At 44.6% G+C, this 22,784-nt stretch overlaps 1 long non-coding RNA gene across 1 annotated transcript; it reads left to right on the top strand.

The window, feature by feature from the left end:
* The first annotated feature begins 3,314 nt into the window (after positions 1 to 3,314).
* Positions 3,315 to 21,562, top strand: LOC113981464. Its single transcript, XR_003538426.1, has 3 exons — positions 3,315 to 3,480; positions 5,619 to 5,622; positions 21,551 to 21,562. It is a non-coding gene; the product is annotated as an uncharacterized LOC113981464 (long non-coding RNA).
* The last annotated feature ends 1,222 nt before the right edge of the window (positions 21,563 to 22,784 follow it).

Here is a 22,784-nt window from a genome sequence, read left to right as displayed (position 1 = left end):
CAATTCAAAAGAGAGATTTATAATTCAGAATAACAATTTATTAAAATAATGCAATAAGTACAATTATACAGACAGACAATTGGTTTTAACCCACAAAACCCAAATGTATAACCTAGCACCCTGGGGTATGAACAAGAGTGGTGTACCTTGGCCCACCCCCGAGTCCAAAGCAAAGGGAGAGGGGATAAACCTGCTGGTGGGAGAGCTGCTGCAGTCTGGTCAGAAGTGGTGGTTGCAGTCCAGTCGAGGGTGGTGGTCTCAGTCTGGTTGAACGCAGTGGTCTGCAGTCTAGTTGAAGGCAGTGGTCTGCAGTATTCCTCTGGATCCCACGGGAGGTGGCAAGGTTCTAAAACTCCCAGTTATATACTCTCCAGTTCAGGCGGGAGTGCTCAGTCCCTCCCTCAGAGTAGGGAATTCCATAAAAGGGCATGCGGATGCTCAGTCCCTCCTCCATAAAAGGGTATCAGAGCGGGGAATTCCATAAAAGGGTATAGGAACATCTTCCCACCTTGCAGGTCTCTACTGACAACAGTTTCTGGGAAATGGCATGGACGGCTATAGAATACACAGTTTTGGGTTGCACCCATCCAGTGATGAATTGGTCCCAGCCGTTCTAACCAGGACACAGTGGAACTTAGGTGTGCTGGTTTAAAAGTTAACCAGCAGGGGAAATGAACTCAACTCAAAAGAGAGATTATAAGTCAGAATAACAATTTATTAAAATAATACAATAAGTACAATTATACAGGCAGACAATTGGTTTTAACCCGCAAAACCCAAATGTATAACCCAGCACCCTGGGGCATGAACAAAAGTGGTGTTCCTTGGCCCCCCCCCGAGTCCAAAGTAAAGGGAGAGGGGAAAAACCTGCTGGTGGGAGAGCTGCTGCAGTCTGGTCAGAAAGTGGTGATCGCAGTCCAGTTGAGGGTGGTGGTCTCAGTCTGGTTAAGAGCGGTGAGCTGCAGTCTGGTTGAGAGCGGTGGTCTGCAGTCTTCCTCTGGATCCCACGAGTGGTGGAAAGGTTCCGAAACTCCCAGTTTATATATTTTCCAGTTCAGGCGGGAGTGCTCAGTCCCTCCCTCAGAGCAGGGAATTCCATAAAAGGACATGAGGAGGCTCAGTCCCTCCCTCAGAGAGGGGAATTCCATAAAAGGGTATCAGAGCGGGGAATTCCATAAAAGGGTATGAGGACAGGAACATCTTCCCACCTCGCAGGCCTCTACTGACAACAGTTTCTGGGAAATGGCATGGAAGGCTATAGAATACACAGTTTTGGGTTACACCCATCCAGTGATGAATTGGTCCCAGCCGTTCTAACCAGGACATTAGGTTATGAAACAAATAAAGTGCCTTTCATTTAGAAATTAAAAGTGTACAGGCATTACTTTCTTATGTTCTTTTAGCTCAAATGACATTGTTTCTATTGTGTTGCATAGAAAAATCAAATTACTGCAAGATGCAAAATGCAGAAATTATTCACCAGTGTTATATCTTTGACTTTATTAGCCTTTAGTATTCTAAACAAAACTAACTCACTCCTAGAACAAGTTATTATCAAGAAAACATTTTACACATCAAATGACTGTTTTTAAATACAAAAAAAGGGGGAAAGACGCTATGTATGCGCATAAACAGATGCTTAATCAGAATAGATCTCATTGAAATTTGTTAGACCTTATATTCCTTATAATAATTCCTCTTCAAATCAAGTACAGTTGTTGAACGTGACTACCAAAAAATGACAGACCGAGAAGTACACAGCCATCATCATAATCACGGCTAGGCTTCGCGAACAAAGATTTAGGAAGGCTCTATCCACGTTTGTTACAAGCATGCTGGTGGCTAATGAGGCCAATACGAGATATACATATCCGATTGCAAAAGGCACAGCAGAAAGACTCCTTAGGTGGTATATTCTGCAAGACACGATTCTTTCTGCGTTGTCTTTTCTCCTTGAGAGTGATCCTGCGTGCGATGGAAGCATTCTAGGAGACGCAGGTGGTGGCGGTAGATGACCCATGATTCGGAAGCATATAAGAGAGTAGACAGCACTATGGCTTTGTAAACACTAATCTTGTACTTTTCTTCAAGTGTTTATTATGCCATACTCTTTTATGGAGTTTTCCAAAAGCTCTATATGCCTTTGCTAACCTGTTGTTTATCTCCCCATCAATCTTACCATCTGAGGAGATGAGGCTACCAGGGTAATTAAACTGCTCGACTGATTTGAGCTCTGATTGGCCAATGGTGATATGGGGATGATGGAAGACTTCCTGAGGTGCAGGTTGATAGAGAACTTCTGTGTTCTTTAAGCTGACTTCCAGCCCAAAGAGCTCAGTAGCATCTGCAAAGCAGGATGTTAAATGCTGCAGAGCTGCTTCTGTGTGGGCAACAAGGGCGGCATCATCAGCATAAAGCAGCTCCCGGACCAGATGGTTTAAGGTCTTGGTGTGGGCCTTCAGTCGCCTTAGGTTGAAAAGGCTTCCATCAGTACGGTATCAAATGTAGATACCGTCCTGATCATCGAGGTCTACTGTGGCTCTTTGGAGCATCATGCTGAAAAAGATTGTGAATAGAGTTGGGGCCGCCCCCGGCGGGGGAAAGGAGAGAGGGAGCTTCGCCAGCATGGCTTTGCGCCCTCATGAGAGAGGAGAGTGGAAGCCTTGGAGCACACAGAGGTTTGCCAGTCCAGTTTAGGGGAGGGGAAGGGTCCCGGGCAGGTCGTGGGGGTCCTCGGACTGGCAAGTGGGCAGGCGGGGCAGCCCTGCATGAAGTGTCACAGGTAAACAGTGCGTGGGAAGATATGAGGTAACACGGTGGGGGGAGGATAAGGTCAGGGTGGATAATGGTTTCCTCTGGGAGGTTGGGGGTCTCGGCCGGGCTAGGGCCTTGAGAGGTACTCGAGCCCCGGGTGGGTACGGGGGCCGGAACGGTTTTGTTCATTTGTTTGTTTTTGGCTCACCTGTGGCTACTGCCCAGGTTCGGTATGTTCTGGATATATTCGTTACATCCTGAAAGGGTGGTCAGGACAAAGGGTTGTTCCTGGGTATTTCCTTGGGATTGAATATAGATAGGTGGCAGAAAAGTAGGAAGTGTAAGACTTACCTTAATCGTTTTAATAGTAGGAATGTAGCCTGTGTAACCCTATGTGGTTGCGTGCCGGGGTTTTGAAGTTGTTAACTCACTTGTCTACCATTGGTTTCTGTGTTGCCATAGTTATTATATTGTCTCCTTGCATTGACTAGCCAAATGGCCAATCCCCTCCTTTGCCTAGCAGCCCTTATAAGCTGCGGGAAATTTGAATAAAGCCCTCTTCGCTGCTGGATTCCTTGCGTGCTATGTGGTCTCTGTCTCCTGGCTTAAGTACCTCCGCCGCCTGTCCCTGCCACGAGGGACGGGCGGCGGGGGGATGATCCCAGCCCTGAAAACCTTCGCAGAGCGGCCGGCAGTGACCCCCCAGAAACCCCTCAAACAGCTACAGTTGCGAGCTATGCTGGCAATGGTACATGCCTTCGGTAGGGTCGCCCATGCCAGACAGGTCAAAACCGTAGGGTCAGATACAATATATCCTTGGGCAGGATGAGCTCGTTAGCCTTCTGGCAGTCATCCCAGGAGAAGGACAACTCTAATCCCAAACTGGGGCAGATGGAGCATGAATAAAGTGTAGAAATGAAATAACAGTTTACTAAAAACAGGGAACAAAACAGAACAAAACGACACCCACACAATAACAGAAAAAATGTCACCCAGAAATCATTTTTTTCATTTCCGTGTTGCCAAGGCAGCAACACAGTCCCAGAGTGGTCATGTGGTCACAACTGAGCTGAGGCAGAACCGCAGCCATGGCTGTTGTCCCAAGACAAAGAGTGCAGCGGCGGCAGTGTGGGGGGCTGCAGAAGCTGACACGGGGCTCTCCCTGGTCCATGAGGGCAGTGGGGCTCACCAGGCAGAGAGCAAAAGCGTGAAACTCCTGCCTCTTTTATTCTTCCTAGTTCTCGTGCAGTTATCATGGCAATATTAGTATAGATAAGATAGAGAACAGGTCTTTAATGAAGGTCTTCTGACGCAAGCATTACAAAGGCACGCACCCGTGTCCAGGGGTTCTACAATTTTATAGTACTATCCATCCAATCCGAGAACTATCCACCCCCAGATCCTCCCCAGAATTGAGTTGGAGGTCTCAAGACCCCTTTCTTCCTCATCTTCCTCCTCCTCCTTCCAGCACACATTATCTTTGGAGCTCTTCCAAGGTTCCGGACCTTCAAGGTTGCTTTGGGTACAAGATATCTTGTTGTTCTGACCTAGGGTGCATATGTTCTTAAACAGGATGTGTTTGCTAGAGACCTTCCTTGAAAAAGAACCTAAACAAGCTTAAAGAATTTAGAAAATTCGATATGGAACTTGAGAATATGGTTTGATAAGTGGCAACTGCTATTCTAAAGTATGAGGAACTACACAGCTATACTAAAAATCCATATTTACTACACAGCTACATTAAAATCTACAAAAGCTAAAAATTCAAAGGCATCAGTTATATTTTGTCTCCTCTATCCAGTTGCAGAGGGGAGTGATAGAGTGACTTTGATGGGTACCTGCTTTCCAACCAGGGTCAACCCACTACACATAATGACCTTTTTTCAAATGTGACTTAGGTCATGTTTGATTGCATGTAGATTAATGGCAAATTTGAAACCTTATGCCCACACTTTGATACTCATACAATGCAGTTTTACTGAAATCTGATTTTGGTAATGTGGTAGACTCAGGGCTATTGCATTTCAAAGTTCTTGTAGTGGGTTTCTATGGCTGGGTTTTGGTAGTGGGGGGGGCTACAGCGGTGGCTTCTACTAGAAGCTGCTAGAAGCTTCCCCTATCTGATGGAGCCAATGCCAGCCAGCTCCAGGACAGACTTCCTGCCACTGACCAAGGGCAAGCCAATCAGGAGTAATGGTAACGCCTGTGTGATAACATATTTAAGAACAAAAAGGTATTGCGCAGAGAGAATTTCAACCAGGGAAGAACAGAGTGAGAACATGGGAACATGTCATGGTTTGAAGCCCCCAAAAAGCCAATTTCAAGCCCCCCACAATTTTACTCAAGAGTGAGAGAAGTTTCACACAGGCACACCTCAACATGGGGGATTATATCAAAATTTATTACTAACATAATAAATACTATAAAACAATATATATACAACAATCCTAACTAACTCTCCTATAATAAAACAATATATTTACACAGACCTCCCTCCTTTCCCCTCATAAAGTCCAGAAGGAAAGAAGAAGAAATCTTTTCACTTTCAGGGCAGCACAGTCTCTCATCTTTATCTTTGAGGCAGCAGTGCCAATTTGTCGTAGCTGGAAAATCTCTCTTTCTCTTCATCAAAATGCAGGGGGTCTCTCACCCCTACTCGGCCCCTCGGTTCCAACCGAGGGTCTCACCCATGGACTGCGAGCAGGGACAAAACTCACCTCACCATGGTCATACCACAGAGTGCAGGGGTTAAAGCTCAAAGTCTTTATCGGAGGTCCGTATCCCCAGGGATCAAGCTCTCAGGAGACTTCTCTGGGTGTGTCCACCCCTCCTTCCCCGGGGTCAAAAGTTCTGGGGGGTTTTAGTTCAGTTCTTACCCCAGAAAATGGTTCCAGCTGGCTTCTCCTGCTTCATTGCAGGTCTCTGTCTTCCCAGGACGTCCCTGTGTCTCTCAGTCTGGCTCTGTGCCATGTTTGCTGCTCGCCAACTATCTTCTCTTGCTCTCTGGAATTCCTCTGCATGGTCTTTTTGGCCAGAAGCCAGTCTTGGCTTTCAGTCGCAGCTCTCTGTTCTGTGCTGCCTTGTGCTGGATAAGAAGACAGACTGGGAAAGATATGTTGCCTGGAAAAGCATAAATGGGATCTAAAGGGACCTGTTACTTGATAATTCACCCACCAGACTGACAGTTTTTCTCCAGTCTATTGTTGTGTGTTTATGAATTCTTATGCACCTCAGTTTATTGTTAAATTTTATGAATTCTGTCATACCTCCATATTGTCTCCCTTTCTCCCTCAGGTTTTCCCTCCAAAAGTTGTTTGTCACCCTGTCTCCCCAGTTTTCCTGCTCCTCTGCTGCTCATTGGTCACAGCCTGCCACCATGCAGGGAGAGCTACCATTGGCCAATTCCCTCAGAGACCCGGGAGTTCCGCCCACCTTTCCCCTATCCCCCTATCACATTTTTCCCTGAGTTGTCAATCTCTTGCGCCTCCCCAGGTTAGAATCCACCCCTCAAACCTACGTTATTTAAACCCTTGTTTCCCCCAAATAAACGGCATTGCTGCACGAGACCTCAACTGTGTCAGAACCCTTATTGCAGTGCCTGGTCCCATTTCCCTTCCCCCCGCGGACCGTGGCACTGCCTCAGCTGCCACTTTCCCCCCCCTCACTGCGAGGGGGGAAGAAAATGCAGTCCAGGGGTCTCCCCAATTCTTTCGGGGTTCCCCTCGACCACCAGCCTCAGGGAGGGCTCCATTCGGCTGCTGTGCTGCTCCTGGCCCCCTGGCCAGGACCGGGGGGGGCAAAGGCCCCCAGCCCCACTCTCTAACACGTGACATCTCCACTAATGACTGCCTCTCCTTCCAGCTACGCAATCCAAGTCTTCTTTTCCAGTGGGGGTGAATATGTCATTTCCACAGGGGCGAAAATAAACTGATTGACTCAACACCAAAAACATCACCCCTGGAACTAGCCACTTCCAGTTCCAGGGGGGAAAGCCTTTTTTCAAACCACGACAGAACAACAATGTAGACATCAAGGTCAGGTTAGTGCAGAAGGAGGGGGAGGAGGTGCTCCAGGCACCGGAGCTGAGGCCCCTGCAGTCCATGGCACAGACCATGGTGGAGCAGGCTGTCCCCCTGCAGCCCATGGAGGACCACCGGGGTGCAGAGACCCACCTGCAGCCCGTGGAGAAGCCCATGCTGGAGCAGGTGGATGTCTGAAGGAGCCTTTGACCCTGTGGGAGGCCCAAGATGGAGCAGGGTCCTGCCAGAGACCTGCAGCCCATGGAGAGAGACCCCCCATGCTGGAGCAGGTTTTTCCTGGGTAGAACTTGTGGCCCCTGAGGGCGACCCACACTGGTACAGTTCATTCGTGAAGGACCACACCCCATGGAGAAGTGACCCATGGGACAGCAGTTTCATGAAGAACTGATGCCTGAGGGATGGGCTCACACCAGAGAGGTCCATCAAGGACTGTCTCCCATGGGAGGGACCCCATGGGAGCAGGGGAAGGACTCCTCTCCCTGAGCAGCAGCAGAAGCAACAACTGACCCTAACTCCCATTCCCCGTCCCCCTGCACTGCTGGGGGGGAGGAGTGAGAACATGGAAGGAAGGACGGGTGAGGGGAAGGTGGTTTTTTTTTAAGATTATTTTGCTTCTCACTATTTTGCTCTGATCTTGTTAGTAATAAATTTAAGTACTATCCCCACTTTGAGTCTGTTTTGCCTGTGAAGGTAATCAGTAAGTGACCTCTCCCAGTTCTTATCTCAACTCATGAATCCTTTGCTGTTTTTTTTTCTCTCCTCTGTCCAGTTGCAGAGGGAGAGTGCGAGAGTGGCTTTAGTGGGTACCTGGCATCTGTCCAGGGTCAACCCACTACAGTTCTCAAATGTTTTCCTTAGAATATAGCTTTCAAAAATGTTTTTGAATCTGTGCTTCTCATCTCTTACAGTGTTGCAAAGTACTTCCTTTCTTCTGGAACCGGTGGCCCAGAGAGGTTGTGGGATCTCCATCCTCGAGGATGCTCAAAACCTTACTGGGCATGGCTCTGAGTAACTTGCTCTAGTTGACTTTGTTTTGAGCATGAAGGACTGGACTAAAAAATCTCCAGATATGTTGCTTTTCAACTTTAATGATTCTATGATTAGAAAGTATAAGCTTGTACTTTGATTTTCACTGTTTCTTTCTTCTGAGCTTCACCAAAACCTAAGTTTGTGACTTTTTGATATTCTTGGGAAAAAACCCACAACAACCCCAAGAACCTATTTCTTCTTTTCAATATATTTGCCAGCTGTCACATTGTTTTAATAAATATTACACTTTTCTAAAGGAAAACTAGATATAAACTAGATATTTGTATTTTAACAAAGCTTTATGTGAATTTCTTGTCTGAATAAATCACATAAGCACAAATTTTAGCTAGTCACAGGCAGGCAGAAGGTCATACTCTGGATTCAAGACCCCAGACCCTCTACATCAGTGTGATATCTGTCCTGTTAAGGTTCCCTTGACCTTTTCTCCTTCTTGTGTATGGGGATTTAACTTCAAACCCCCAGTAAGCTACATGACCTTAGCAAGGCAGTTAATTCCTAATATTTCTCCAAGTATGAACAATGTGGGTAGAGACTTGAAACTAGAAAAATGCTTCCTTTCAGAGCAAAAAAAAGAAGCAATGTTTAATCTTTCCTCTGGTCTGTCTTTCTTCCCCATCTCTCCTTTTGTTTTGGTTAAGTAGGCTTTGCGAGTGTGTGGATCCCTGGCTGGATGCCCTCTAACAATCTTTTGCAAAGAGATGGATGATAGTGATGCCTTAAGGTCCTTTTAGTTTTTTGATTTTTCTAATTTTTATAAGTCTTATAAGTAGTTATATAGCAGAAGTAGATTTTAGAAGAAGCAGCATTTTATTCCCTTACCCTTAGCATAGTAACTACACACATTCTCCAACCCTTTTACCCCAATTCCCCATATCAATACCCCTGAATTCCATTAGAAATGTTTAGTCTCTCTTTAAGATAGGCCTCTTCTGTTTGAGGACATCTAATCCTGGCCTGAACCGCAAGAGTACAGTCAAGAACTGGGTAACCATGTGCCCTTTGGGCCCTGAGGAGGATGAGAATGATGAAGAAAAGGGTCTCAAAGATCCCAGCCCTAATTCCCAAGGGGCGGACGGGGGGTGGACCAGGGCAAAAGCCAGAAGGTGGATAAAACCTGGGATTGGACAAGCAATATTATAAATTGTAACACCTAAGGCAGAAGGGGCGCACACATCTTGTAACCCTATGCCTTAGAGGCACGAATTAAATCCTTTCCTTATCTCACCTTCAAAACTAAGTTGTCTCAGAGTTTTTTTCTCCCCGAGTTTTCTTTTAGGCATCAATAGCCACTGTGAAAGATTAGATTGATTTACACTACTGGAGTAGGAAATGCTTAAGCTTCCTGACTTGCAACTTCTCTTTATCTTCTCTAAATGAATAGGGACTAAATATCAAATACTTCATTATAGAGATGATGGAAGAAATGGGGAAATGAAACTTAGGGGTTTTTTTCTTTGTTTTTTTTAACTTTACCATGAACTATCTAATAAAACAGTAGCAGCATCTTCAGTTCAAGCAATTGTGTCTTAGATTTATACTTTGCCAGACAGAGCTGGATATAGGCACAGGGGTGAAAATGAGAACACTGGTCATTGAGGTTTTCTGTTTTGCTATTAACAACAGCTGGATTGCTACTATGAAATCTTAACTCTAAAAGACACGATACTACAGCAGAAACTTCATGTGCCTTGATATTCTGTAGTACAAGTATGTGATAGTTTCAGTCTAGACCTTCCTGGAGACTAGCTTGTAACCAGGGAAGTACCCTATGTTCCCAGTATTCCATGCTATCCTTTACATAAACAGAGGTATAAATAAAAAAGGAAGAGAAGCCTTCACTCTCTTCCGGTGAGGTTCAGGAACAGTAGGTCCCTGCGTTGGTCTCGCTTATCTGAAGTTGAGGCCTGTAGCGACTGCTGTTGTCTGCCACGCGGGAGGTGGAGAGTGCTGACCAGGTCTGGCTATCCTGCTTTTCTCAAGGGAAGTGGTGAGATTTCATTTTGCTAGTTCTTTATTTTGCTAGTTCCCAGGTTTTTCGATTGTGCATATCTGTTTTGTTTTGTCCCTTTTCCCTTTTTCCTTCCCCTTCCCCTTTTCGGGAGCTGTTTGGGGTTCCTGTGTTTATATGCACATAGTATTCTCACTGTATATAACTGTGATATATGTAAAATATATATTTTTGCTATAGCTTTGGCTGTTCGTTTTTTTTCTTCCCTCTCTGGGAAGTAAGTTTGGCAGAGAGCCAGATCCAAACTTACTCAAAGTAGAATATCGGTGTTTAGTACTTCACTACCTTGTTTTCCCAGGTCTGGCTTAGAAAAAATTACAATGTAGATACTGCAATTTGTGGAAAAAGGTGCCAGTGTAATAGTCATAGTTGTGCAACTTGCACTACAAATAATAGGGGAGGATTTTTTGCCTGCCTTAGGGGATGTCAGTTTCTGTAGATGAAAACAAAGATTAAAAAAAGCAGTTTTAAGTCCCGGATACTGAGAATAGATTAATTTGTTTTTCTAATTTCTTTTCATGAGTAGGGACGGCTAATAAATTTTAAATAAGGAGCAATTTAACACTTCTACTAGCCAAAATATTGAGTATCTCTCTCTTCACACTTAAACTAAAAAAAATCTTATTAATTAAAAACAGAATATACAAAAATTGTAAACTTGTTTCCAACTCTTTGCCACCTCATTTCAAAACACTTCGAACAGGAAAATTGTCTTTATTGTTGTCTTGGTAAGCTGGCTTTCATTCAGATATCAAGATACTTGAAGACAGAAATGTTGAGCGTTTAATGAAAAACATTTAATTGTATATTTTTTGGTTATATTTTTATGTCTTTCAGGATAAATTATATAGCATTCTTATAAAGATCTAGGCAATCATTCTATCCCAACTATGTTTTGTCACCCTAGATGTACTGGTTTTAATTTAATAATTTTGAAAGATTTTTCTTTGTCTTGAAGTCATATCTTCTTATACTCTTACTCACTATCTTGCATTTTGTCCCCAGAATTTAAGGAATCTTTATTTCTTCATATTTTAGCTTGGTTTGCTAAGGAAGCAATGGTTTCTTCTGTGCATCAGTCAGCTGCACAGTTTTTAATTGTTATTTGACAGTAGTGGGTGGCTCTGTCAACTGTGATCTGAACAAGACATAACATTCAAGACATAGCATTGACTGTTTCTTACCATGACACTCAACACTTAGAACAGAGCAGTGACTGTGGTAGTACTAATGAAAAAAGGAGTTTGTTGAAATGAAAAATTTAGAATACTGAAGATCCTTCAGTAGCAGCACTGTGCTGATTACAGAATATCGCTTCACATGCCTCATTAATGAATATTATTTATTTTTACAATGTCTGGTACTAAAGTTAATTTGAAGAGTAGCAATTTAAAAATGTGCTGTTCCTGGTAACTAATATTTTCATCTCTTGAAGGCCGTTCTTGGGACCAAAGGATATATTCCCTTATTATGAAAATAAAGAAAAATATGGTAAACCAAATAAAAGAAAAGGCTGTAATGAAGGATTATAGGAAATTGACAACAATCCCAAAGTGAAATTCTCTCATCAGCAGGTAAGTGAATCAAAGTCTGCGAATACTTGATATGTTTTGTCATATTGTTGAAAAAAAGTAATGATGGCTTAGCTGCCCATGACTGCAAAACACAAACAGACCACACCCACACACCAGGATTCAAATTTGCTACCCTAGGATTACAAGGCTGTTCCTGTAACCTCTCAGCTACTTAATTACTGCCAGCCAACTTGGCTCCAGAGCCCCACCAGCTCCCCACAGCGTCAGAGCACACCGGAAGGCGTCCCTTCCAAAAACAAAACAGCCCTGGGCTGAAACCCACTCTGACCTGGGTTGGCGAACCACCCGTTCGCCGACTGGAAAGCGACTCTCCGCGACTATCTGGACCCAAGTCTTAAGTTAACTTTCCAGTCCCCCGTGTTCCCTACCTCCTGGGAACACAAAACTTTCCTGCAGCTGCTAACTAAACCAGGTACCTTTTTCCCTTATTTTGCCTTTTCTTATCTCACCTCTATGCTCCGTGCTTGCTTCTGTGGGTTCTGTGGAGCTGGGCTTCTCAGACCGGGGCGGGAATTATCTCAGATAAAAGCCAGCTTGATGAGGAATTCCTGCACGATGAAAGTTTCCAGTCTGAAGAAGTTCCAGTCCAGGTTTCCCCATACAGGCCAACAACTGATGCCTGCTCAGCTGGTGCTAAGAAAAAAACTCAGGAGCAGTTAATTCAGGGTGAGATTAAGGAAAGGGTTTAATTGTGCCAAGGCAAGAGATGTTACACGACATGCGCCGGTTGTGCCTGAGATGTTACATTTTATAGCAATATCTGTCCAGTCCCAAGTGTGTCCACCCTGTACCCTTTGCTCTGGTCCACCCCCCATCCCGCCCCCTGGGAATTGGGGTTGGGGGTTTTTGAGACCCTGTCTTCATCAATCCTCATCTTCTTCGGGGTACAGAGAGCACACAGTCACCTAGTTCTTGACTCTGTTCTGCGGTTTAGGCCAAGATACAAGCATTCTCCAAACAGAACAGGCCTTGCCTTGACAAGAGACTAAACATTTCTACTGGATTCGGGGGTAGGAGTGATATAGGATACATGGAATGGGGTAAGAGGGTTAAGGAATGTGTAAACTAAGGGGTGCTACAGGGTAGAGGGATAAGGGCTGCTGCTTTTAAAATCTACTTATAAAATTTAAAGGCTTACAAATATTAGAAAAATAAAAACTATTAGGGGCTTAAGGCATCAGTCCCCCCTTTAGAGATTAAACAAGACTCAGAGATCTTGTTCAATCTCTACTACTTATACATAACATTAATTATATAACAAGCTATTATGCAAACTTAATACTAACATAAATGTCTGCTCTATCCAGATTCAGCTTGGTAACTATGAAGTAAGTTTGTGGAGGTAAACTTAATGAAACATTTCTAAGAATTATCCAATATATAATTCAAATTTGTTGCCAAATTCATAGTGCAAATTCAGCACTCACCTTTATGAAGAATGTTTGGCGCATTTTGTTAAAGCCAAATGTAAATTTAGGTTCTAAACTCAATTCATAGTTACTGGCAGTACTAATTAATACAAGCAAGAGAGGAAAACTTAAACACTATTTTAACAGTCCTTATAAATAACAGTCTTTGTTGCTCTACTCATCTCAGGAACAGAGGTTTTCTTCTTCCTGGGTGAAACTTAGGGTCCTTGATGATAACTTTTGACCACGATGGAGATGGTCTGCTGGACTTGAAAACAGTTCCTTCTATTTGGCTTGCAGGAGTTTCAGTCTCATTGTTTAATATAGACTCAGTCCTTGGGCTGGAACAGATGAGCAGGAGTGTCCAGTCTCATAGGCTTAGATGACACGATGAATCTCTGCAGTTCCTGCAAAGCAGATCTTAAAACATTAAACAATTTCAAAAATAAACTTCGTTATGCAACCAGGGAGTCGATGAAGTGTGACTCTGTCCGATGACAATTTCACAGGAAGTTTAAATTTTGGAATTCCTGTATTTTGATTATCTGAGAGAGGAGCTTGTGCTTTTATCATATAAAGTGATTAACTGCCAGTCACAGATTTAATAGGCCAGTCAAGAGCTTACTTGAAGCAGGTTGCGTCTGGGTGCAAATAGCACCCTGGCAGTGCCAGTAGCTCACTACAGAGAACTTATACTCTCTGGACAGATTCTAGGCCTTATCGGGGGCAGGCTGTCCTGTTCCAGCCTGTTCCAGACTGCAGTCGATCATCTTTACCTCACAGAGTGGTAATACAGGTACCTCTTGCCTCCATGGATAAAAGCATCCTCACTTATTGAATTAGGTGCATTTATATATTGTGAGTACTAACAAAACAATAAAGCTAAAAAGCGATTCTAAGCAAAGTATTTAAACAATTTAAATAAATCATCTTAACTACTATGTTACCAATTTGCTTCAAAAATTGCAGGCAATGATGCAAATCAGGTCTCAGGGTCCCATGGGAGAGTCCACAGAACCAGTGCTGTTGCAGTGCGGCCTCAGCACTGAAGCCACTTTCTTATCTGTCCTTCTGTCTTAGTGCAGGATTTCTTTTATGCAATTCAGCATTCATACATTCCTAGATGACACTAGATAGGAAAGCATCTTAAAAACATAAGTATATAAACATGATTTCACAGTCACATGAAAATCTATATGGACTTTTCATCAAACTATTCTTTTAGGAGGAATTCTTTCGCAAGCTGCAGTAAAGAGACAGAGATGTTTACAAATTGCTGCTGGAACAAGATACGTGCAAGTACAAACATTACAAGCTTTAAAACAATTCATGTAGCAAAAGCAAAAGCAATATAAGCTTTCAATTCTTCGGCAATAAAGCTAACAATAAGAGAAGTTTAAAAGTAATATAGAACAGAAAATAACAAAATAAATACAATAATTACAGCATATGTATTTGTACCACCTTTAGAAGTTACAAGTTGATCTTATAACAGTTCTCAATCGTGTCAGAAGGCTTTTATGTTAACTTCTTGTTTACTCACTCTTGATCCTGGTGCATTTCACTTGTAGTTGTTAAGACATTCGTCTACTTTTGCACAAAAATTGTTTCCATGGCTCTTAGCTTAAGTTTTGGTGGTACAGTTTTGGTGGTATTGCTTTCACGTCTGCTTGCTGGAATAGACTATCTGCAAACAGTCAACTTCTGACACATTGTTAGTTCACATTCAGAATAAAACAGTACCCCCCCGTTTTGGTTTTTTCACAACTCCCCCCTTACTGAGTTAGGGTAGAGATATTCATTCATGGGTTATGAGTTTGAAACAGTTTTAGAATACAGGGGACACAGGGGTCAACAGTTCTTTCAGTCTCGCTTGTTGGGGACAAATTAGTTGCTTTTCCTTTAGATTTACACAGCTCCCACAGCTTTTCGAGCTGTGGGATGTTGTTGATTTTTCTGAGGTATAGTTTGTTTCATCATCAGATGTGCCTGTGTCTGTGTTAGAGGAGCTCTTGTACTTATTGCATATATTGCACCGGCGAGTTTTAGCTTTCATGTTTGTTGGGAACGCACACTGATATTGCCCCCCCTTTTTTGGCTTGGTGGGAGGGTACGGATTGTGAAGGCTTGGGAGAGCTGGAGGGGGAGTGACAGCTCCGTCTCCGCCCCTAATGGCGGAGCCAGAGGGTCCCGTGTCAGGCTGGGCTGGGACCCCAGTTACAGACACTGCTTTAGTTTTTTCTGCAGCTTCTGCAGTTCTAGCCGGTGTTTTGCCTGTAGTTGCTAAGGTGTTATGAGCAGTTCTGTCTGTACTGGCCACAGTTGGGAAGTGGTCTGCCTCTGCGTTGTCTGCGGTCCCCGCTCTGTCTGCAGGAGCGGCAGCAGCTCCTGTAGCAAACCCAGACTCTAATTGTCCCGCGGCTGGACTTACTCTCGCTGCGCCGGTGGTCAGCGCTGCTCCTGCGCTCACAGAGCGGCGGCGGCGCCTGTGACTGTCATGTGATCTCCCTCTTCCTTTTCTACACGTTGGGATAGGCTGGACGCTGGCTGCTCTCGCCCCCGGCCCCGCTCCGCTTGTTATCGTAGCAGGCATTCTTATTGTCATGACAACAGTAAAGTTGTCGGCTGGTTTTAAAATTTCTACTACCCTTGCACCCGTGGAAGCTGCTTGCGTGGGATCAGCAGCTATAGGGGAAAGGACCACCCTCTCCACGTTAGTTAGTATAGGCAGGGGAGGTTTTACATGCTTATTTATTCTCTTTGCCCTTGTTTTCTCGCAGCTCCCAGTGCCTTTGTTACGACTCGATCTACAGTCGCGCTTGTTATGCCTGGGGCAGTCCTCGGAATAGTAGGGGTAGGGCTGGGTCCCGTCACCTCCTGCACCTAATGGTTTTAGAGTTTTCACAGCACTCGCATCTACCGCCCCTGCTTGGGTCACACTAGCAGGGACCAAAGCCTCCTCGTCAGCCAAAGCAACAACTGGGACCAGCTCTGCCTGTCTCCGCCTTACTGTGTTTGCCACGGTCTTAAGCAGCTTCGGGACCGCTCCCTGCTTGAGCCTCGCTCTCTCTGTTCCCGGGTCTTCTCCTCCTTTCTTGCCTGCTAGTGTAGCTGGGACAAACTTTGCTTGTTTTTGTCCGGTTATGTGCACTCCTATAGCACTAGGAACAGGCAGCAACTTTCTTTTCCCTGCGTCATCTAGCTCTGTCGCTGTGGTAACGGTTGTTCCGGAAACCTCCCTTGCGCTCTGAGTTGGGAGTCCCGTTGCCGCGGCAATGACTGTTCTTAAAATTGCTCCGCCGCCCACCGTACTCGCCTTCTGTTTTCTATTCTGATATACTGTCCAAGCTACATCCAATAACTCATCAATATCCTTTTCATTACCACCAGCCCTTTGCAGTTTTTTCGTTATATCATTTGTGGACTGTCCTACAAACAAATACACCAGGTGTTTTTTCCCCAGGTCTGACTCTATATCGCGCTTGCAAGAAACGTGGGTAGAGCCCTTCCCAAATCTTCGTTCACGAAGCCCAGCCATGATGACTCTATATCAATATCAGTGTATTTCTCTATGACATCCTTCAGCGTATTCAGAAAACCTGTGGGTGACTCATTCGTATCCTGTCTAACTTCATACATTTTAGACCAGTTTATCGCTTTTGTATTCGCCACTATAGTAGCACAGTCTGCTGTGTTCGCAGCAAACTCTGGGGTCCCTCCTGCAATCGGGGCATGCAGCCCCGTTTTTACAGCTCTCACGCCACTACCGCCACCGATAGAATCAACGGCCTCAGCACTCGTCTGTGGTGCTGGGCTGCTCAGTTCCACAAACACCCCTGGGGGTTCTCGTCATTTCTGGGGCCGACACCTTCACTTTACTGCCACTGTTAGAGCTAGCGACTCCTACGCCTGCCGCCGCCACTACACTGGCCAGTCTCGGAGCATCTCTCACCACGATTTCTGAAGTCTCCCTTGCCTCTACAACAGATGCCACATCTATAGTAACTTTTTCTGGTGTCACCACGCCAAAAGCAACTCTAGTAAAAGTCGACTTTTTAGACTTCACAGTTCTTGTCACGTCACTGGTGGAACTAACAACTTCAACTCTCACTTGCTCTGCTATGCCTGCGCTCAACTCTGCTGTTACCGTGACAACCTTGTCTGCTCTGGCAAAGCCGCCGGCAGCTGCAAGGCTACGGGCTGCTCTCCCCACGCTCACTGGAACAGGCGGGGAGGGTCCCGCTTCCATTGCCCCTGTGGGGCCAGGAACCGCTTCTGCTGTTATTCCTGTTGCGATTAAACTAGACTTTACCTCTGAGCTAGCTAACCCCGCAGCGCCTGTATTACTCCCGCTCAGCTCTGCCGCGCCGAAAGCAGTTTCAACAAAAGCCAACCTTATAGATCTTATCTGCGCTGCTGTACCTACTCTGGCTAAAACGACAGCCTCTGTTCTACCATCTACACTGGCGAGACTCGCTCCCACCGGCCCCGAGACAACTCCTCCGGAGGCCCCGATTTGTCCAACTCCCCCCGGTGCGGCCGCACCAGGGAGTCCTCCAGCGACCCCCACCTGCCCAGCCCCTGCCTGTCCAGCGGGAGCTGGTCCAGAGGCCGCCACCCCTGCAGCTCCAGCCCCCCCCCCCGCCACCGCAGCATACCGGATTTCTTCCCATTTCTGTTCTACATTAAGAAGCAAAATTAATTGCAACACTGTGTCTAGTTCAAAAGAACCAAATTCCAGCCAAGTCACCCCTCTCATTTGTCCAAACAGAGGCCAAACACCTACAGACAGCCTACAAAGTTCTTCCTTTGTTAAAATTGCCTCAGGACCGGTCAAAGTTCTCCAGTGCTTCCAAATCAAACTCAGAGGAGACCCCTTAGGAATCTTAAACTTTGAATCCACACAACCCATGACTACAGAACACAAACAAACCACACACTAGGATTCAAACTCGTCACCTTAGGATTACAAACCCGTTACTGTAACCACTTAACTACCAAGCCTACCTGGCTCCAGAGCCCACCTGGCTCCTCACAGGATCAGAGCACTCTGGAAGGGCATCCCCCTCCTACCGAAACAAAACCCAGCACTAGGCTGAAACCCACTCTGATCTGCTCCAGCGAAACCCCTTCGCCCACTGGAAAGTGACTCTCGCGACTATTTTGGGCCCAAGTCTAAGCCTTTCCAGTCTTCCCGTGTTCCCTATCTCCCTGGAAACACAAAAACTCTTCTGCAGCTGCTAACTAAAGAAGGTACCTTTTTCCCTTATTTTGCCTTTTCTTAACTCACCTCAGTGCTCCTTTCGGTGTTCTGTGGAGTTGGGGCTTCCCTAGATCACTGCGGGAATTCTCCAAAAATGCCAGCTGATGAAGAATTCCTGCAGGATGAAAGTTTCCAATCTGGATTAGCCTCAGGTCTCTGATTTCCCTGTATGGGCCACCAGCTGATGCCTAAAATGGTGCTAAAGAAAAAAAACTCCGGAGCAGTTAATTGAGGGTGAGATAAGGAAAGGGTTTAATTTGTGCCTAGGCATAGATGTTAAGGGATGCGCGCCAGCCGTGCCTGAAATGTTACAATTTATAATACTGCCCGACCAATCCAAGTTTTGTCCATGCCGTAGCTTTTGCCCTGGTCCACCCCCTGGCCCACCCCCTGGGAATTGGGTCTGGGGGCTTTTGGGACCACTTCTTCATCATCTTCATCATCTTCAGAGTACAGAGGGTACAGGGCTGCTGCTTCTAAAATCTACTTCTACGTCTTATAAAACCTATAAAGCTTACAAAATTAGAAAAATAAGAAACTAAAAGGGTCTTAAGGCATCAAGAGGAATAATTTATTGGTCTTGAATGACTGAGTTGAGAGTGTACCTCGATTTTTCAGCAAAATAAGAGAAAATTGCTCTTCTATATAATTGAGGTTGCCGTTTTATTTAAGTAAAGTTAAGGAGGGATCGTGTTAATAGTTTCAGGACACAAGGATAAAGTAATAACAGTTACTTGGGAGGTCCCAGTTGATTGGCGCATAGCAAATGTGGCAACCATCTACAAGAAGGGACGTAAGGAGGATCTAGGGGCCTGTCAGGCCTGTCAGTCAGACCGCGGTGCTGGGGAAGGTTAGGGAGGAGATTTTAACGAGAAGATGCAAAAAGGAGCTCCGGAGTCAAAGACACATCCTCATGGAGGTACAGTCAATGCTCCGCTTTATTGCAAAATTACACAAATTATATAGGGTCCTACAGGGTTCACACGCTCTACTCTAACTATCTATTGGTTACATCCGTTTATTCACGCGCTATAGCTATAACTCTATTGGCTCACCTATCCAAGGCATGCACTCTGACATTTCCAGAATCTCCCATCTTGTGGTTTCTAACACCCTGCATAACATCCTCTTTTCTTGTTTATCTCTATGCAACTTCCTCATATCTGCTGCTCAAGGACACACATCTGCTGCTCAAGGACACACGGTCCTTGCCGTCCGGCACGTAGGCTGGATTGTTGTACCAGGGTGAATTATGCTGATATTTTTGGTCTGTGTTTGGCCCTGCCACCTGTGAAAGCTTTGCTCTTTCCCTGCCAAGTTATGGGAAAACAAGCACTGATAAACGGGAAAGTTGTCCTTGAAGAGAGCTTCCTATATAAACTGTTTTAATTGGTATTCTGTGATTGGCTAATTGTCTGCCAAGGGCATTTGAAGGAGATTTTGATGAAGAGGGGAGGAAGGCTCGCCCCCGACTCAATTAAGAAAGACCCCCAAAACATACTGCACGTGCTAGAGGGGATTTCCGAAGTTCTCACGTGTGCACAGAAGAGATGCACTTACATAACCGGGAGGTGGAACTGAGGGCCTCTGGCTGGGCGGTGCTGGCCACACCTGGGAGGTTGTGGTCACTCAGTTAATTGTATAAAAGTAGATAGTTGTCGCGACAAGGGAAGAGAGAGGCACTCGATACGAGCATCAGCAAACTTCATTTATTGATCATTGCCAGCAGCTTAATATACACTTTATAATTAGCTCATACATATTGCAAAAACTGAGGTCATTATTGGTGCTTTCTTAAACGTCGGCGCCGCCCTTAACACAGCTGGTTCCCACAACAGTCCTGAGCACCTGCTCTTATCTTTCTCTCATGTTGATGTTTTTCCCAACCACTCTAGTTCAAAACAGGTCTCTGTTCTCATGAGACAATGTTCCTGTTCTCATGAGACAGTGTCCTCTGTTCCCAAGCCAATTCCCTACAGATAGTGCTTTCTTGGAGGGGAGCTAACTTCACACCAAGGACAACGTTGCCTTTCAACGGGGACGCCTGCCAGTTTTGTGAACTTACTGACTCTCCAAGGATGCCGCTTCTGCTATGGGTAATTATAGGTCTGAAGCAATATGTTATGTCCTGTATTGTCTAAGATACTTTCAACAATTCCTCCTTTTTCTTTTTGCACAATCCAGGTCTGATTGATGGTCTTTTGCACCATATCCGTAAGGCACTTCAAGATACATGGTACAATTATCAAAATAACGCAGATCACCAGCAAAATAACTATTCCAGATTTTACCAAGTCTTGTAGCCATCCTGATAATCCTAGATTGTTTAACCATTCTTCAAATGGTGACACATTGACAGTAAGCTTTTTCATGTTGTCTTTCAACTTTCTGAGATCAGCGTGTATCGAGGTTGAATGATCTGATAAGTTCATAAACACATGCCTTCAAAATCTTCACATCCATGCCCTTGTGCTAAAAGCAAAAAATCTATTGCAGCTCTATTTTGCCAAACAGTGTGCCTAATGCTATCAACATCATTTGTTAGTTCAGTTAAAATTTTTGATGTTATGTTTAATTGCTTAGCAGCCCAACATCCTAACTTTTTAATTTCTTTCAACGCTTTCACAGTGCCAATTGGGTCTAAAAAGGAAGCAATTATGTTGGTTGGAATGTCCCACAATTGAACATTATCATTACAATCTGACCCTAGTTGATGCACATTTCACTTGGTTCGACTTGTCTTTGTACGGTTCCAAAGTGTGTTATTCAGCATCTCAAGCATGGTGGGTTTAAACATGGTAAGTTTGCCTATATAGCATGGTCCACCTACTGGATAGCTAGGAATTCCAGGCCAGGCTCTATCTCCACAGATTAAAAATGTGTGGTTTGGTAATCTCATGCCTACAGAGTTGTTTCCCCAAACATCACTGTATCTACACTGTGGGGGGCAATAGTCCATTTCTTGAAATCCCTTATATATTGGGTTCTGTGGAGAAACAGTTTGTACTGCTGATAATCTTACCTGTGAATTGATTAATTGCTGAGTAACAGTGCCTGTGCCTTTAAACATAACTGCTCCAAATGCAGGTGGCACAGATCCTAATAGTTCTAGTTCTTGGGGCTCAAACATGATTTGATTCAAAGCCATAATAAGTTGTCCCTGCCACCAAGCGGTATAATTAACACTGATATTCATGCTTTGGGCAGTTGCATTAGCTTTGGTGTCATTCATCTGGGCAAGGGTTGCGTTTTCTATAAAAGAGCTAAAATCCTTGGGGTCAAAATATGGCATTCCTATTAAACAGGTTCGAAATGGATCTCCAGGCCATGGACAGACAAAAGGACTCTTGCCCAGTTTCATTAGCAATGGTGACCCATATGTTTGAACGTGGTGCAATCTGGGTCACCACATCAGTTTTGATGACGTGCAGTCCCCATAAGAGGGACACTACCCACAGTGACCACATTGTACATGCAGTACAGTTGATTTCTTTGCCTGTTCCACTTGTTGCAACGCTCTTTTAAGGGCAAATATTCTCTGGGACAACCAAAAGGTATCAAGATCCCCAAAGTTACAAATTCTCACATTGGGGTCTTGATAAACTATTCTCGCTGCATTATAAAAGGCGTCATAATTTCTTTCATAGCAATGATTACATAAACTTCCGCTTCTAGCTAAGCTAAAGCTTGTTCTAACAAATTGATTATTACAAGCTCCACACCTAAGCACTAAAATCAACTTTTCTCTACAACTAATACACATGCTATTTCTATAAGCATAAATGTCCTTATTTAGTTCCCATACTCCCCTGGGTCCTTGTCGCCACAAGATATTTTCTGTGACGAGGTCAGGTGAAACTCTGGTCAGTCCTGGGATACCTGTTGCTTCTGCGACAGTTTTTGCAAGTTCTTTGATTACTCGTCGTTGTCTTTGGTGGGAGCGGTTTCTTTTGCAGTCAGGGCAGGGCGTGTCCATTTACTTGGTACCCATAATGGTCCTTTAGCTGTAGAGACACAACTGTAACCCCGACCTGTAAATAACAGAGGGCTAGGACCTTCCCATTCCCCTGTCTGTGGGTTTTTATACCGAATTCGAATTTCTGGGGTTGCTTGCATCTCAACTTTGCTGTTGTGTGTTACTACAGGAGGTTGTTCTGCATCTCCAGCTAAACTTAAAAAATTCAGAGTAAAGAGTACCTTACTTAACCTAATATGGGGGTCTGTAACTTCTGGATCTTTCTGTTTCTCAAGATATTCCTTAAGGGTTCTGTTTGCTCTCTCCACAATTGCCTGTCCAGTAGAAACATGTGGTATCCCAGTGATATGTTTTACACCCCACTTCTGCAAATATCTCCTTACTTTTCCCCCTACATATGCTGGCCCATTATCTGTCTTTAAAGTTTTTGGAATTCCCATAACTGCAAAGCATGCTGTTAAATGCCTAATCATGTGTAATGTTTTCTCCCCAGCTTGTGCTGTAGCCCATATGAAATTTGAAAAGGTGTCAATTGTTACATGTACATATTTCAACCTACCAAATTCTGGTACATTGGTTACATCCATTTGCCAGATTTCACACGCTTGTATTCCTCTTGGATTTACCCCTAAACCTAATGCCACCCCATGTTGACTACACTGAGAGCATGCCTTCACAATACCCTGGGC

Source organism: Neopelma chrysocephalum, unplaced genomic scaffold (genome assembly GCF_003984885.1).
Source record: "Neopelma chrysocephalum unplaced genomic scaffold, ASM398488v2 Primary Assembly neopelma1_96561, whole genome shotgun sequence".
Classification (NCBI taxonomy): domain Eukaryota; kingdom Metazoa; phylum Chordata; class Aves; order Passeriformes; family Pipridae; genus Neopelma; species Neopelma chrysocephalum.
Note: the sequence above shows the minus strand (reverse complement) of the source record. Positions and strands in the feature narration are given on the sequence as shown.